Raw genomic sequence first — 15,903 nt, forward strand, 5'->3', positions numbered from 1 at the left:
TTACGTTACATGGAATGTAAAAGCTCCAACACGATACGAGAACGAAGAGGGGCTCTAGTCCCGTTGAAAATGTTTCCGCGGTCGAGTCATACGAGCCGACTCTCCACCTCGCTCGCTTTTTCCCTGCCTCGTCCATGATAAAACCAATAGATCGCCTTGGTCGAACAGGAAAAAATTTGATCTCATCTTGTTAATATGAACGTTCCTCCTCCTTAAGCACCAAATGCCGAAGATTTTATGGAAATGGCACGGCTGTTATATTCCTTCGAGGGGGAGCAATGATCGCATAGGCACTATCGGTTTCCATTATACGTTTCGATTCCATATTGTCGATCGCCTATTTGAGGGGGTTGAACGATAGGCGGAAGTATCAGAGGTCGAGGGTTGAAGCTTAGGGAAACGGAGATTGTAACTACAGGTCGGTTAGAGGTATTGCATCGTAATGTTCCGTTGCAGTGTACCGTTGCTCGTAAGTATAGTTCATAAACGTTGGTAATCTGTGACGATATCATTGATAGCTGATAATGTATCTAGGCAATTGAAACGATTTGCGACAACATTATTTAGATTTATTTGAAGTGTAGAAATTAATGGTAAATATGATTATAATTAGAAATCTAGTATAGTAATTAAAAAAACTATTGGCACATACTGTTATTCTCCAATGAAGCAGTCTTCCGTCAGATTTTGTTCGTCAAATTTTTGTAACCATATCAAAGTACTACTGATATGAAAATGATATTGATAATGAAATATAGTATATTTTGACCTAATTAATTAGCATGTAAATGCTGTAATAAATAGAATGGTATGCCGATAGTTTCTGTAGCCACGTGTGCCTTTTTATGCAATCACCAAACTATAATAATAAATTATCTATTAAAAAACAGCAACATTATATTTTCCTATCTAGCGTGTACAATTTGCTATTTAAATATCGCTGATTTTAATATCGGAAGTCAAATTACAACTTACAAAGAGATCTGGAAGATTTCTCTTTATCTAATTTATAATCAAAAGATTAAAAAGTTAAAAAATTTGTAGCTGAAGACTTCGTCAATAGTTTTGTAATATTTTACGATTACAAACACCAGTTTTATTGTTGCGTATTAGCTTCGAAAAATTAATTCAATCCGACCATAATATATTATTATATGAAACTAAAGTAATTACGAATGTAGTTATAATAATTTATTCTTAATTTTGTAAAATATACATAAAAAATAAACAAGTGTCTTAATACTTTTTAAGAGTAATGCACACTTTGGTCGATTTGTATGAACAAGACACAAATGCTACTAAAACACATGGTAGAACAAATAAACATCCAGGACCACTTTATTCTCTGTTACAGTCATCCCTGAATATCATAACAGCCTATTATGCCCGGAGCTATCAAATATTATGGAAGAGTCATGTTACCGAAAGAATCCATTGTTTTTAGCTCACTCGGTGATAAAGCTATATATACAGTAGATATGATGGAAACGGATTGAATAAATTGATAGATAGAATATTGCGATTAACCGAGGCAATAATATTTAATGTTATTTAACACCTAGATCAATCACGTATTCAATTCAATCAGTACGACACTGATATAGTTTTAAATGAATAATTATTCCACAACAGGATTATGAAAGATGATTAATTCATACGTTTTAGTAACATTCGTGCATTGTCAAAACAAATCAATTAACATATCCAAATACATAGGAGCGAAATCCTACGTAAACATTACAATTTGGTTTAGACACATGTTTAATTTCAGAATATTATAATTTTAATTGATGTTCTACACTTTATACGACGTATGTTATTAATAATAACATGCACAGATTTTGTTATATAGTATACTTTAATGTCACGATCGTTTATCATATATATGTGAATTTTTAACAAATTAAAAACGGATAAAATGTAGAATATAGATAAATAAATATGACGGATGTAAGTGCAATGAAACAAATCAGCCTATTTCTACAACAAACTGAAACTTAACTTTCAGAAAGACTTTTAACAAACTAGGATTTAACCTAGCCGTTTAGAATGTTGTTCATCCTTATAAAAAGTAACCAATTTTTGTTCTCTTTCCATCAATGACGTACGTATTACGCGCAAATTCTGTCAAACATTTTTAAATACAAAGTGTAAGAATTGTCGATATTTCCAGGGAAATTCAAATTACTTTTCACTGAAATTTCATTGAAGCTTTGGAACGAAATATTTAATTTTATGTTTCGACATAAATTGATTTATTTTTAGACATTTACAATTTCTATTTATTTGACAATCATCAAATAACGTGTCACACAAACTGCTGTCGTTTAATATTTTGCGACAGTGCTTAAAGAATTCATAGCTAGAAGATAAAGTACGCATTATAGGACTGTGTAAAATAGTACGTAGCAATTGAAATGCTGCACAAAGGAAATTATTTGATCGTTGACCCAATAGAAGTGAAATAGAAATAATTATGTCGTGTCTTATTATCGAGAAGTAACCCTTTATCCTTGTTGAAAAATGTATAATAAAATTGGCCAAAATGTACGCCATGCTGTTGTGAGAAATTTATACGTTTCTAACGGATATTCTCGTTTTAAAATTTCATTAGTTACCGCTAAGGACATTTCATTAAATCTTCCGACGAGAAGAGTAAACAGATAAACAAATTTAAAACCAGAATAATTATTTGCAGAAAGAGAGGAATGTGTTTTTCGATCAAATATGGGAGCATATACATCAGAAAATTTAGTCCAACGTAAAACCAGAGAAAATTAATACCGCTGCAAAACCAATACACGTAATCCTCTCAGATATTAAACCGCCAATGTAATTTATTTTTGCTCCTCGCTACTTTTAATTTAGTTTTTATCTTTCCGCTAAATTTCATAAGATTTTTCATAAATTTTCATAAATTTTCACAAGTCTAATTTCCATATGTGCATAGTATTATAATATTTATACGTATCTAATATTTGCGTATTATTTTTCTATATTATATTATATTATATTAATAAATATTTTTACGTTATCCCTTTTATACGTATACACCTGCTAAATACTATAAAAAATACTACACTTTGAATGTTTCAAATATTTGTATATCGTCTTTTCAATTTTTACGTCTTTAAAATTGAACATTATTGATTATGACATTATTTCCTATTATATCCTATTATGGAAATTGTTAATTTTAGAGTCATCATTCTTATGGATCTGAATACATTTCTATGTGTACATTATTTTCGTTATAGTCTCCCTATTATCGTATTACAATAGACAGATCCATTGGTTATAAGTTAGACATATACGTACATTTTGCCTGTTTATTCTCTCCAATTTCAAATCTTAGTGCACAAATTGCAGATTTTTCGTATCTGTAGTCAATGATTGACCGGATTTGAAAGTAGTATATAAAAACTGACTGTTGCAGTTTTTCAGCAATGTCATATGATTCTTACAATATGACGACCAGATGCGTAAGTAGATGTGTAGAAAAAAAGATGAAAATAGTATAATAAATAGGAACAAGTTATATATAGATATATAGATAATATATACACTATATATATATATTGCTCTCAACTGTTACAAAGACTTCGCGATATCAATGCTAGTAATATTTACTTATATTTTTATAATTATCGATAAATGTACTACAGAAATTTCGAACCACGCGAATAAGTGAACGCAAAAAAAAAAGAAAAAAGAAGAAAAAAAGAAAAAAAGAAATTTTTTCAGGAAGTACCGAACCCTCTGATAATTCCTGTAAAATTCTACCGTAATTCAACCCTCACTGTGTTGCTTCCTACGCGCGAATAGAAGCTGGAGGATGCGCCAACGCGGTATGGATGACGGAAGGGGGAAGTTATCGATCGTCCGCCGCAAACACGGTCGAGGAGGCACGCTTCAAAAGAAACGTCCAAGCTACTGATGTTTAGAATAGTTGCGAAAGAACGTTTATGCAATACCTTAAGGACTAGAGACGATATTCTTTCGCTTTACCGACCATAACAGAGCCGATCCTCGCTGTCGAAGATTATACATTCCGTGAATCGACGAGCTGGCCATCGTTGACGTAATTTAACACCGTATCAAAGACCTTAAAAGTATTATAGTTCATGTCAAACGAGCATCTAGTATCGAGATAACGAACCATTATTTTCCTATAGTACGTCATCATACGCCGTTTTATAATAGGTTCGATGGCGCGATGTAACACGAGTTTGGTACCGTTTATCGTCTCACATGCGAAATGAATTTTACTTTTACTATGCATGACTTTCTGTATCAAGACTCTGATGAATTTTAACCTATTAACTAGGGTCATCCTTTGATCAAAAACTTCTATAACCGATCAAAGTCAACGACAAAACCAGCACAGCATAGACGCAATAACTTATACTATATTATTATATTATAATAATATAATAATTTTTGTAACCTCTATATAGATTTTCAGACTCGTTACAAATTTGAGCAGCGTAGTCACGATATTTGTGTTTTATTACAATATTGGCGAAACTTCAAAATGTTACGTATAGCAAATAGAATATATGTGAGTCGCAACATGTGGACCATTTTGTCGATTTACATCAACAATTCACGAATGTTACTAAAATATATAGATAAATGACAAATTAATAATCAAAGCCATATTTATTATCTTCTTGTGGAATCATTAGATTTTTTAAATTACGCATAACGGTTGTTACGTCGAATGACACCCTCATCGACCGGATCGTCTACCGCGGGCAGACTGGCAACCAGATGTTCGCACATTGTCACGGCTCCCCTTCAATGCCGTGTTTCTAACCGTCGCTAGCGGTCCGCCGGCGTCGTATATCAATACAATGTATCGACGAGTGTATGGTTGCCACCTGGCCGCGAGTTCCAGAGACTTTTATCTCTTGTGACGCTCATATTAGTGTATGACTAATCGTTGAATATAGACGATATTTTAACCTATTAACACAGTGATAAATTCATTAAACCGCTCCGGTTATCCTAATCGAAACACGAGGAACCACTACTTCGCGGTGTCGATTACACGAATCGTAGCGAGAATTTACCCCTCTCGCTGACGCGTTTTCCCCGCGACCGCGTCTCTCCGCGGCCGCGTCTCTCCGCAAACGGTCGTAACAACGTTCGACGAGATAAATACGTCACATAAATACGTGATAGATACGTTTGCATATGGCCTTATACATAAATATGCAAAACATGCATCATACAAAGAACGTGAAATAAAACAATACATTTTTATAGTCTGCTAATCATTCTAACAAACTTCTATCTTTATATATTTCATTTTATTTATTATTTATTTATTAATTTCGTTCTCCTATTTGCATTCTATAAAAAAGCACATTTGCATAAACGTCAGCAGTGTCATTACATGTACAACGTACATATCTATAAAAATGTTCTATGGTAAATGTCGGAAAACTTTCATGAGCCACTGTGTGTAAGTAGTACTTGACGTAACTGACAAGCAAAACATACATGGTGAACAAAGGAAAGAGAGAAAAAGAAAAAGAAAAGGAAAAAAAGAAAGAAAGAAAAGGAAAGAAATAAAGAAAGAAAAGGAAAGAAAAAGAAAGAAAGAAATATTATAATGCAAACTGTAACAGCAGGTAGAACCGCAGAAAAATTCGACTCGATAACCGCAGGAATATCAATGAGCCGGTCGCATTCTTCGATTACAAATAGTTGTTATTGTGACACACGGCAAGCAGAACGTAATTTGCGTTGCTCGTTCGCGATGTGACTGTTAAAACAAACGAGTAACCGGCCCGTGGCTGTTCACTTCGAGAACATCAGAGCTCGTAATGGATGACAGCTATTAGTGTCTGGTGCACGCCCGAAAATTGCTGGCGTTAACTTTATCATCGTGGTCAGTGAAACTGTTGATTATTGTCGGTTACGGTTTAAACGGTATTGGACCATGCTGCAACAAATCATTGGAACGCATCGATTGCCCGGCTAAGCTTCACGCGATTGCTTTTTTCACGCACCGAGTGTGCCGATGGATACGATTAAAAATCAAATTTCAAATAATTTCATACTGGCCAAGGCAGATAGAAAATTGTTAACCTGTTGATAACTAGGTCATTTCTTAACCAGAAACGTCTACAATTAATGAATTAAAAATTTACAAAAAGAATCAACCTCGGTTAAATTAATTATAGTATTTGCAAATATACGTATATAAGTATTGTATACGTATGTACATATGTATGTACGTATGTACATCATTCGACAAGTAACGTCGAATTTTTAAAATGTAAAAATTTAGTTACATTCATTGACGAGTATATACCACCATTTGTTTCGTTCCTGGAACATGTTCTACCACTGAGGTAATTTTTAAATCCCTCTTTTATAAATATAAATAATGGAAAATATTCCTCTTAACTGGAAATTTTTCCGTAAATGAAACCTGTTAACGTAGCGCTTGAAAATAATAGCATTTATTCTTTTAATTACCAATTCTCGGTTTCTGCAGTTACCATTTCATTTTTATATTGAATTTCTATATTGAAAACATTGATACGTATATTAAATCCCAAATTGAAAACGATATTGATACAATATTTAGCTATTAACCGGTGTATACGGCAGTACACAATGTAGAATATACTAAATTTCATTTTTGGAAGAAATAAAAATTACTCTATAACTTTGAATAAAATTTATATTTAATGCACTAAAATATTGTTTTAAACGAAATAGTTTACTTTCGTAATTTTAAATATACACAAATTCATGTTGTTTCGTATAAAGGAAAAATCAAGCTTTGACTAACAAAACTATAATTATTTATGTTTCGGATCAGGAATCGTAAACGAGCAAGTGAGATTTTTATCGGCAAAGCAAAACTTATAATTTGATAGCAAAGGAAGACTATTTTTTAAAGCTGTATAAACCTGCAATATCTTAGTGATTCGATATATGTATCAATATCTTGAATATAAAAATTGTTTTATTTAGGTATAAGATAAAAGTTTGAATATCTAAGCTTAAATGAAGAAAAAAAAAAAAAAAAAAAGAATTTAGTATATCAACTGAGGTTTTATTCCACGTTTTCATCTAATCGGTGACTCTACTTAATGTTTTCATCGAAGGTTGGAAATTTTAACCACTGTCCGATTTTATGATAATATTTTCACCTAATATTAATATTCGGATATTAATCCATCGTAACCAAGTCGTCCATAGTTCATTTACGCGACTAAAGCGCAAATGTCGTCACTATATTCAAAATGCCGCTGATTGGAAAATTAACGGTGTACACGGCAACCGATCAATATGCGTCCTGTACAAACCACTTTCAGATGGATGCAAACGAAATCAGAGTTAAAACTATATTGAAACGGTTCGGTGCAATCAAAACGCATAAACGCTTGTAATTTTAGTAGCTCATCGAAGTGATATAATTTACGGGAGACGTCATTTCGACGTATTTCGAATTTCATGCGGAAAATTACACGAGCCATTTACATTTCTCTGCCATTAACTTTTATCCATTTAGCAATATAAATGTATATCGAAATTCATTTTTTGCAAAGCTTTCCAAAGTTTCCAAGCTTTCTGTGTAGTATACCTATATCTATACGCGTCTATTTGACGCATTCGAAATGTGCGTAAACCTAGTGTTAAAGTTGTTATATTTTAAAATCAAACAAACGATCATCTCCAATCAATTTCCTTAATCCAACAGTTCTCGGGGAAATAAAGAATATCTAAGTTTTTCAAGTTGGAACTAGATGAACAATCGGAGACAGATACGGCAATCCAATTTACACGTTTTGCATCGTTTTGATAAATAGTTACACGAGATATCTCCTCCACAGTGTCACCCGAGGAATATTATCTCGACCATTTATTAAATATTTCAGCCATAGAAACGAAAGAGTTAAGTAAATACCTGAGCTGCTGTAATTAAAAACTGTAACTGAAAAAGAAAATCGTACAATCTGTGTAACCTAACCCCTCCCTATCTCATAGGTACTATATCTTAAAGGAAAAGCTTCTTATCGCTAAAATTTACTCGAAGATGTAATTTAATTTAACAGGAATAAAAAAGTGAAACACAGCGCACAGATTAGTTGATGACACTTTTGTCACGACATTACGACTGTTCAAAATTCTACAGATATTATCAATATATACATAAACAAGTATACACATATACGTAAATATTTCTGTTTTTTATAAAGATAAGGCTCATAACCGCCAGAAATAAAATTTGAATCAAAAATGTTATCCAAATAACATTTTCTAAAGTAAATATCTACAACAAATATTGCAAGAATTATCCGGTTCTAAAATTGTTTGTTCGCTGATATTTCAAGTAGCGCACGCTTTAAATTCTTCCTCCATTTCAGCAGATCTCGAATTTAATTTATTACGAATACAGAGCTTTATCGAAGTGTTGCTTCCTGACCTAAATAATATAATCAACCATAAGGAAACCTTAAAGGAATTTAATAAAACAAAGTCGTAAGAAAAATTAAACAAGTTACCTACCTATTATTGGCATATACATGATACTTGATACTTAAAACAATTCATGGTAATTATTTAGAAAGCTGCCGCCGTCTTGAATTTTTATGCTTTTTTAATATATTGTCGGGCTCATGATTCTAAACAACTTTTTCCTGCACGTATAACCGCTGCTCGGTCTTAATATCCGAGACATTTGCAAAAATTTGTCGATATTACAGTGAATTGTACCTGTTGCACGATTATGCGCCCGAGACAACGTATGCTGATTCTCGACCGCTGTGAAGTCTAATCCAATAAAATAACAGCTAACCCAAACCTAATTCTCATCTTTTGTTTATAGTTTATATGTATAGGTTAGAATTAAGTATCATTTTATCAGGCCATTTTATCACCAATGAGATATAAGACTTTACCAAATGTCCTTCAGGGCAAATTGTAAAAACCAAAATAAAATAAAATAAAAAAAAAAAAGAAAAAGAAAGAAAATATCTTGAAAACTACAAGAGTCCGGCAGTAAAAAGTTGTTAAAAATGTTGATTTCTACAACATATGAAAAAATTATGGAAATCCAAAACAGCAGCGTTCTAAATAATTACACAATTTTCTATATAAATTCTACTTTTCTTAATTACATTCCCAAAAATATCAATTTGCATAAAAATCCAGAATCTAGTAATAAATAATTTCTTGCTTAAGTATTCTTGTGATCTGTACAAAATATATGTATACTTGTACTAGGTATCTTGTAATTTTTATATATTTTTTCAGATTCGCTTCAAACTTCACCAATATAAAAATAATAGTCGAATCTCATAACAGTTTTAACGGAATTTCAAAATGTTTCGTACAACACGCATAATATGTAATATCAAAAAATATGTGCATGACTGTTCAAATGTTTTCGTGCGTCTGTGCATAAATAAGCAAAAAAAGAAAAAGCGAGAGAAGGAAAACTAACAAAGATTAACTTCGCCATCTCGATCTAATCCCATAATAATGTAGGGTCGACCAATGAGAAATGGGCTTATCCTATAATCACGAAGCCGACCCATGAAATATTGAGCGATAAGATATGTTGGATAGACATCCTATGGTGAAACGTTAGTATTCCTTTCACTAGAGTGGTTCTCAAAGATTAAAAGATGATTGTAGCCAGGTCTGATAGTCGGAGAACGGTTTTTACACGGTCGAAACCCTCGTCCTCTGGTAATACACTTTTACTGTGACGCAATCCACCTGCTACGTACATTTATCGAGGGAACGCGAAATGCGAGCGACAGTATAAAGTACGAGAAGCAGACTTACCGTCCAGGTGTCGATGCTTTTGTTTGAGGACGATCTTTCCCAGATAGCAGACGTTACTCCTCGCAAAAGATATACCAATTTCGTTCACAGTCCTCATGTTCGTTCGGTAAACACTGACAACGAAAAGGAAAATTTCATGTTAAATAGAAAGAATATAGTATTACGAACATTAATACGAACGTGACTTCTTCGACGCTTTTAGAATTTCGAGATCACACATCAGACTATATTGGCATTTCTATGCATTGTATGATTTTGTTGGGAAAATCAGAAACATACAACATTTTTCTGTATACTCTGTAAATCTAAGAGACTCTTTTTGTTAAAATGTTCTTCCATTGAAAAAGATTTTTATTTTATAGAATTTAGAAAAGTTTATGTAATTTCAGAAAACGAATAAAAATAAGTTTACATAAATCAATAATTTGAATATTGTTTACTTCCTCTTTTTACATAGAATTAATAGTAAAACTATTGTTAATATTCTCCTGTGTGAATTTTTTTCAATTTAAATTGTCCTTTAAATAGAATATTTTTTTGCATTTATGCAACAGTTAAAAAAGATTATGAACTTAAAGACACCTTGTAAAAACTTCAAATTAATTTTCAAACTAAAGGTTTAATATATCTCCATTTACGATTTGAAATTTAAGATAATACCACAACTATCTTTGTTAAAAGCACCACATGAAGCCTTTTATAGAAAGAAACTGAAACTAACAGTTCAACATAAGATCATAATTTATCAACTATTTCCTCTGATTTAATTTGCTTAATTTTCGACATTGAAATAGATGCTTTTCTTTTACTGTTATATAAGTTCTTAAAATATGCAAACGAAAAGTCTTGTAAATATTTCAAAATTTCACGTAATGCAATATACTTTCATTCGAAAATTTCGTTTTCTTAACTTAGAAGTTAAAAACTGTATTTTGTGTCTTATGTCGTAGTTCTAAGTACTTAAGCTCGAGCCCTAGTTTATCGTACTTTAAAATGGCAGATCCCAAGAGCATAGCACAATGAAAAATAGTCTTAAAGTTATATGCTCCTGAGAATCATGTAATTTCAACACGTTCCTTATATTGAATAATAGCTATTAATGGTAATAACTATTGCTAATTGTAATTAGTCCGTTTGTAGCATGTAACCAATTGCATATATATGTAGAAGATGAAAGGACACCGGGCCTTCCCCATGGAATTCTTTGGAAAATTTCCCAACACTATCTTTATAAATTAAACCGATCATCATAAATCTGTAGTCATCAGAAATCTTAATAAATTAAACTGATCTTTATAAATCTTTAGTCCTTATAAATCTTTGTGAATTAAACCGATTATAATCGTCCGAGATTTGCGATAATGAGCTTGGGCTCGAGGCGACCACTAGTCGCCGAACGTAGCCGCGGTCACGGGATGAACATTTTACCTAACAAAGGTATAGAATTGCATAGATCTCCTTAAACAGAAACAGTTGTACCGACATCCAACAGTAAACATTCCAACCGTCTTTGCCCCGTGGCTCGCCACACACAGACCCAATTATTCCCGCAACATGATTGCCAGATGTCGATGCATCATTCACAGTATATGTTTAGCTAGCCTGAGGACCCGCTATAAATTTTAGGATTTAATTGACTAAGGTCCTTCAAATTGACAAACAGTCTTTATCCTAACAGTCCGGAAGATACGGCAGATCTGCTTTCCTCACGAACGACGTTTCCCGCTAGCAACTTTCTTTCAATGGCGGCTAGCATCTTTCTCTAACCACCAACATAGAAATTTCTGTTTTAATTAACAGATTATTTGCGACCAACTCTTATATAGAATTTTAAGTAAATACATAGAAATTAACCAATTAACGGCAACGTCCATTTCCCTCACTTTCTGAACGAGGGTTGTCCTCGACGAATCCGATCATCTCGTGACCTGAGACACACCCCATCATAGTTTTTCTCTGTAGCATCACTGTGATGGAGAGGAACATTCTCGTGCGATCTCATCAGCGAGTAAAACAACGTCCTTACGATCAGTGGATATTTCACGTTTTTAGCAAACAGTCCGACTTAGACTTTGGAAGAAAGTATATTCGTTATCCCGTTAACCGCGGATTCGTTATTGAACCTAAGATCATTGTTGATAGTATCTCGAATATCTAACTATCACGGTTACTTGTTAAATTCTGTGATCTTGTTTTTTATGTTACAAATATTTCAATTTATATATTGTGTAGACTTACCATCTTTTCCAGTTGGCAACCAAATTCCTTGATTTATAATGAACAATGGATTTTAAGAATGTATTATTGCCGAGAACTAGTATTGGTTCGGGTTGACTTCCATTTGCTATGGACGACTCCATTTTTTTATAAGCAATGATTGCTACAATGTCTTGTTGAAATTCGATGTGAACGAGAAATAGTCTGTAAATGAATTTAAACACATAATTAATATATAAAATACAATTGTGCGAGGTATCATAAATTTAATTACAAAATATATAACTCCTTCACCTGTGATATGACCTAGTTGTAAGATCATTTGTAGTTAATTCTATGCAACCACCACCTCTGAAAGAGAACTCGCTGCAAAATTCGAAGCTATTTACATATAGCATTGGCATTTTATTTTCAATATTTACAACATTTTTTAATACTCGAATAACATTCTTCCTCGTTTCATAAACATATTGTATCGGTTCTTTTGAACACTCACTTCGATCGTTTTCACTTTTCGGTTCTGGAAGTTGAGGCGATGATGTAAATTTCATGTGCGGTATAGGTACTGAAATTTTTGGATTTTGCAGGGATAAATTGTAAAATGGTTTGTGTTTAAATCTTTTTCCATCCCTTTCATATAGTGCCTGCATAAACTATGTGCATCTCAGTTATAATATATTCATGTAATAAATTCAGTTTTTTTTTTTTTTTTTTTTTTTTATATATATGGTTTATTTTGGTTTTTACAATTTGTCATGAAGGACATTTGGTAAAGTGTTATATCTCATTGGTAATAAAAAAAATAAAATAAAAATAAATATAGCATGTGGGTGGCTACCCTCAGCAGGGTGCCAACTTCGTGTTTTCTAAGTTATATCTTTTATGATAAATTCAGTTTGTTAAAAATAATGTGTTTGTCAAAATTTGACATACCTGACCACAGCGATAATACATGCTACCACTGCCACGGCAAAATGATGTTTTGAATACTTCTTCTTCGTAGATAGATATATGAACGTATAAATAAGGAAACAACTGTGCCCAAAATAGATCTTCTACTTCTTGGAATGTCTTAGATCCGAAAAATTCGTGAGTCCAACCTGGACCAAAAAGTGCAACAGAAAGTCCTTCGTGTCGTATTTTTTGTAAAGCCTGTAGATTATAATGGTTTAATGAAATATTAAACGATATTATATTATATGCTACAATAAAATAAGTAATATTGTAATTACATATGATGAATTAAATCCACCACCGCCAGGACAACCTCTACCTCAAACATCAACTCTTACATATATATCATGAATATCTCGACTGTGAGTTTTTGCTAGTGCCAAACTGTTTTTCAATTTTGATTTCATCCAGTTATAATTCAAGTAAATGGCATCGCAGTTTAAAAAGAAATCTCTGAAATATTGTACTTAGAACATTCAATAAAATTTACAAACAGAAACAATTGTAAAAGTATAAGAGTGTAATAAGCTTACATGTTTTTACTGTTAAGCTCATTTTGCCAATTTAATTTTCCTTCATTGGTTACGCTATCGTACCATATAATTTCAGAATTTCTAATTGCTTCATGAATATTTTCTGTTAGATATTTTACAAAATAAATTAAATTATTAACTTGCTCACTTTTAATGGTATTTTCAATATTTAATAACCAGCCATCAAACTTATAAAATTTTGCAACAAGTATTAGTGCATCTGCAAATCTTCTTACTTCTTCATGAGATTCAAGTATAACATCCCAGATACCTTCTCTTTCCGTAATTACAGTACCAAGAACTTTTACACCATGATTATGTGCTGCATTAATCCATCCAAAAGGGGGCACAGTTATGAAATGATGACTAAAATACACAAAAGTGTCAATAACACTCCAGTGATAAAATAGGTAAGAATCATAAGATTCTGATCCATATATAAATCTGAAAAATCACGGGTATATTATGTATAATATATGAATTAATAAATATAGTGATTTCTATTACCTGTCTTCTAGGTAGCCACCTTTCATATCATGACAGAGCAACGTTTTCGGATGTACTTCTCTATCCAATTTTTCTAACCGCGTTCTTCCTGCGCTTATTTCTAAACCACTGTACACATAATCAGTTGAATCTCGTAGTTCTCCAATTTCTGGCCATGGTTTCAAGTTACCCACGTTATCGAATAATTCTTTTAAGTTTTTGAAAGGTTGTGACTCTGTAACTTCCGTCCTCATCTCTCTGAATTATACTGTTCCACAGATCACTTTCAAATAGTTTTTAATTCATTAACTCAAACAAAGGTTTCTCTTCTTATTTTGGTTCACCGGAAACTTGTATATACATGCGAAGCAGATAGTGTTCCCATCTAAGGGAACTGGCATATCAAATTACGTCTCATGATATAATACCATTATCTACCAACTGCTAATGGGCAAAAAGATGTTCATTTCTCTATCAAACAAAGTATACAAAATAAAATTATGAATTTATAATGCTCCTACATCAATGTTTATATGATTGTTTCGACTTTGAAAGTAATATTCTTATTTACGCAAGTATATATTCTTTAATATTTTGCAAAAATTATACCGAAACAAACAATTTGGAATAAACATAACTAAGTAAATACTTTAACTTTTTTTTATATTTAATTAAATATTTTATTTGATTTGAGTAGAATTTAACACCTAACCTTTACGTTTAAAATATTACTCTTTCTCATTCTCTCTTTCAATGTTATTTCTTCTGCTTCCGTTTTATGATATTTATGACATTTCTTAGTTCAGATATAAGTAACTTTTTCGTAATTTATAAAAAATGACACTCTTTTTAATTATCCTACACTATTAATCCATTACATGTAATTTAACTTTGTAATTTAACTTTTAGCAACTTAAGATATGTGCATGTACAGAGTAATTTTCTTCCTAAGAATAATCATTCGATATTACGATAATTCCAAAAACTTAAATTAATTTGCAAATAACGTAATGCACAGCCATACACAAGCCATACAAGTTATACTTATGTCCTTTAAGTCACCAGAAATAAATTTTAAATTTTATATTATATATTAATATATATTATAGGGAGAAGCACTATACAAAATAATAATGTTAAAGACATACATGCAATTTATTAGTATAGATACTTACTATATGCAAAGCGTTCTCTTCAAAGATAATATGTCGGCTACCAAACGATCGACGGCAACCGAACGCATTTCTGGTACTGATAATAATAGTATAGTTACAAGACAGTTGTGTATCTATGTCCAACTATAAAATTTGAAAATCTATGCTTGGTCTCGCGGCATGTCGCATGTCTCATGAGACATAAAATGTATCGTCTACGGTCTACTATGTGAATATATTAATAAACTTAACAAATTTGTTATTATTTTCTCTAGGTAATTTTTCTCCCTCAAGATTCCGAGGAAAGTACTGAACTGTTGACTCGTTACCAGTGTTGACAAAATTTCATCATTTATCACCTTTCCTACTTCGTAGACAGGTTTTTCAAACTAAGAGCCACATATGGTACATTTGTATTGTACGTGCGAGAGTGAAGGAACGTATAGCACAACCACACACAAGTATGTATCCCCTTCATAGTATGTATGCGAGCGTTGTACGATGGCCTAGGACTCCGTTGAGAGAAAAGAGAGAAGCGCAGTGTGAAAATCTTATGCCCTAGATCTCTGGCGAGTATCACACGTGTAGAGCAATTACGTGAATATTAGAATAAAGTTCCTTATAATACCTCTCCAAGTCCTCTTCATATTTTAATAGCCGTAAATTGGCGCAGCAGCGCCAAAATTTGAAAGAATAAGGAAACACATACAGTGCTGGACAAAAGTATTGGCACAGCATGA

At 32.3% G+C, this 15,903-nt stretch overlaps 1 pseudogene; it reads right to left on the reverse strand.

Annotated features, from left to right (window-relative positions):
- Nucleotides 1-8,475: 8,475 nt before the first annotated feature.
- Nucleotides 8,476-15,695, reverse strand: LOC132915983 (uncharacterized; annotated as a pseudogene).
- Nucleotides 15,696-15,903: the final 208 nt, after the last annotated feature.

The sequence above is a fragment of the Bombus pascuorum genome, unplaced genomic scaffold (genome assembly GCF_905332965.1).
Source record: "Bombus pascuorum unplaced genomic scaffold, iyBomPasc1.1, whole genome shotgun sequence".
Lineage (NCBI taxonomy): Eukaryota > Metazoa > Arthropoda > Insecta > Hymenoptera > Apidae > Bombus > Bombus pascuorum.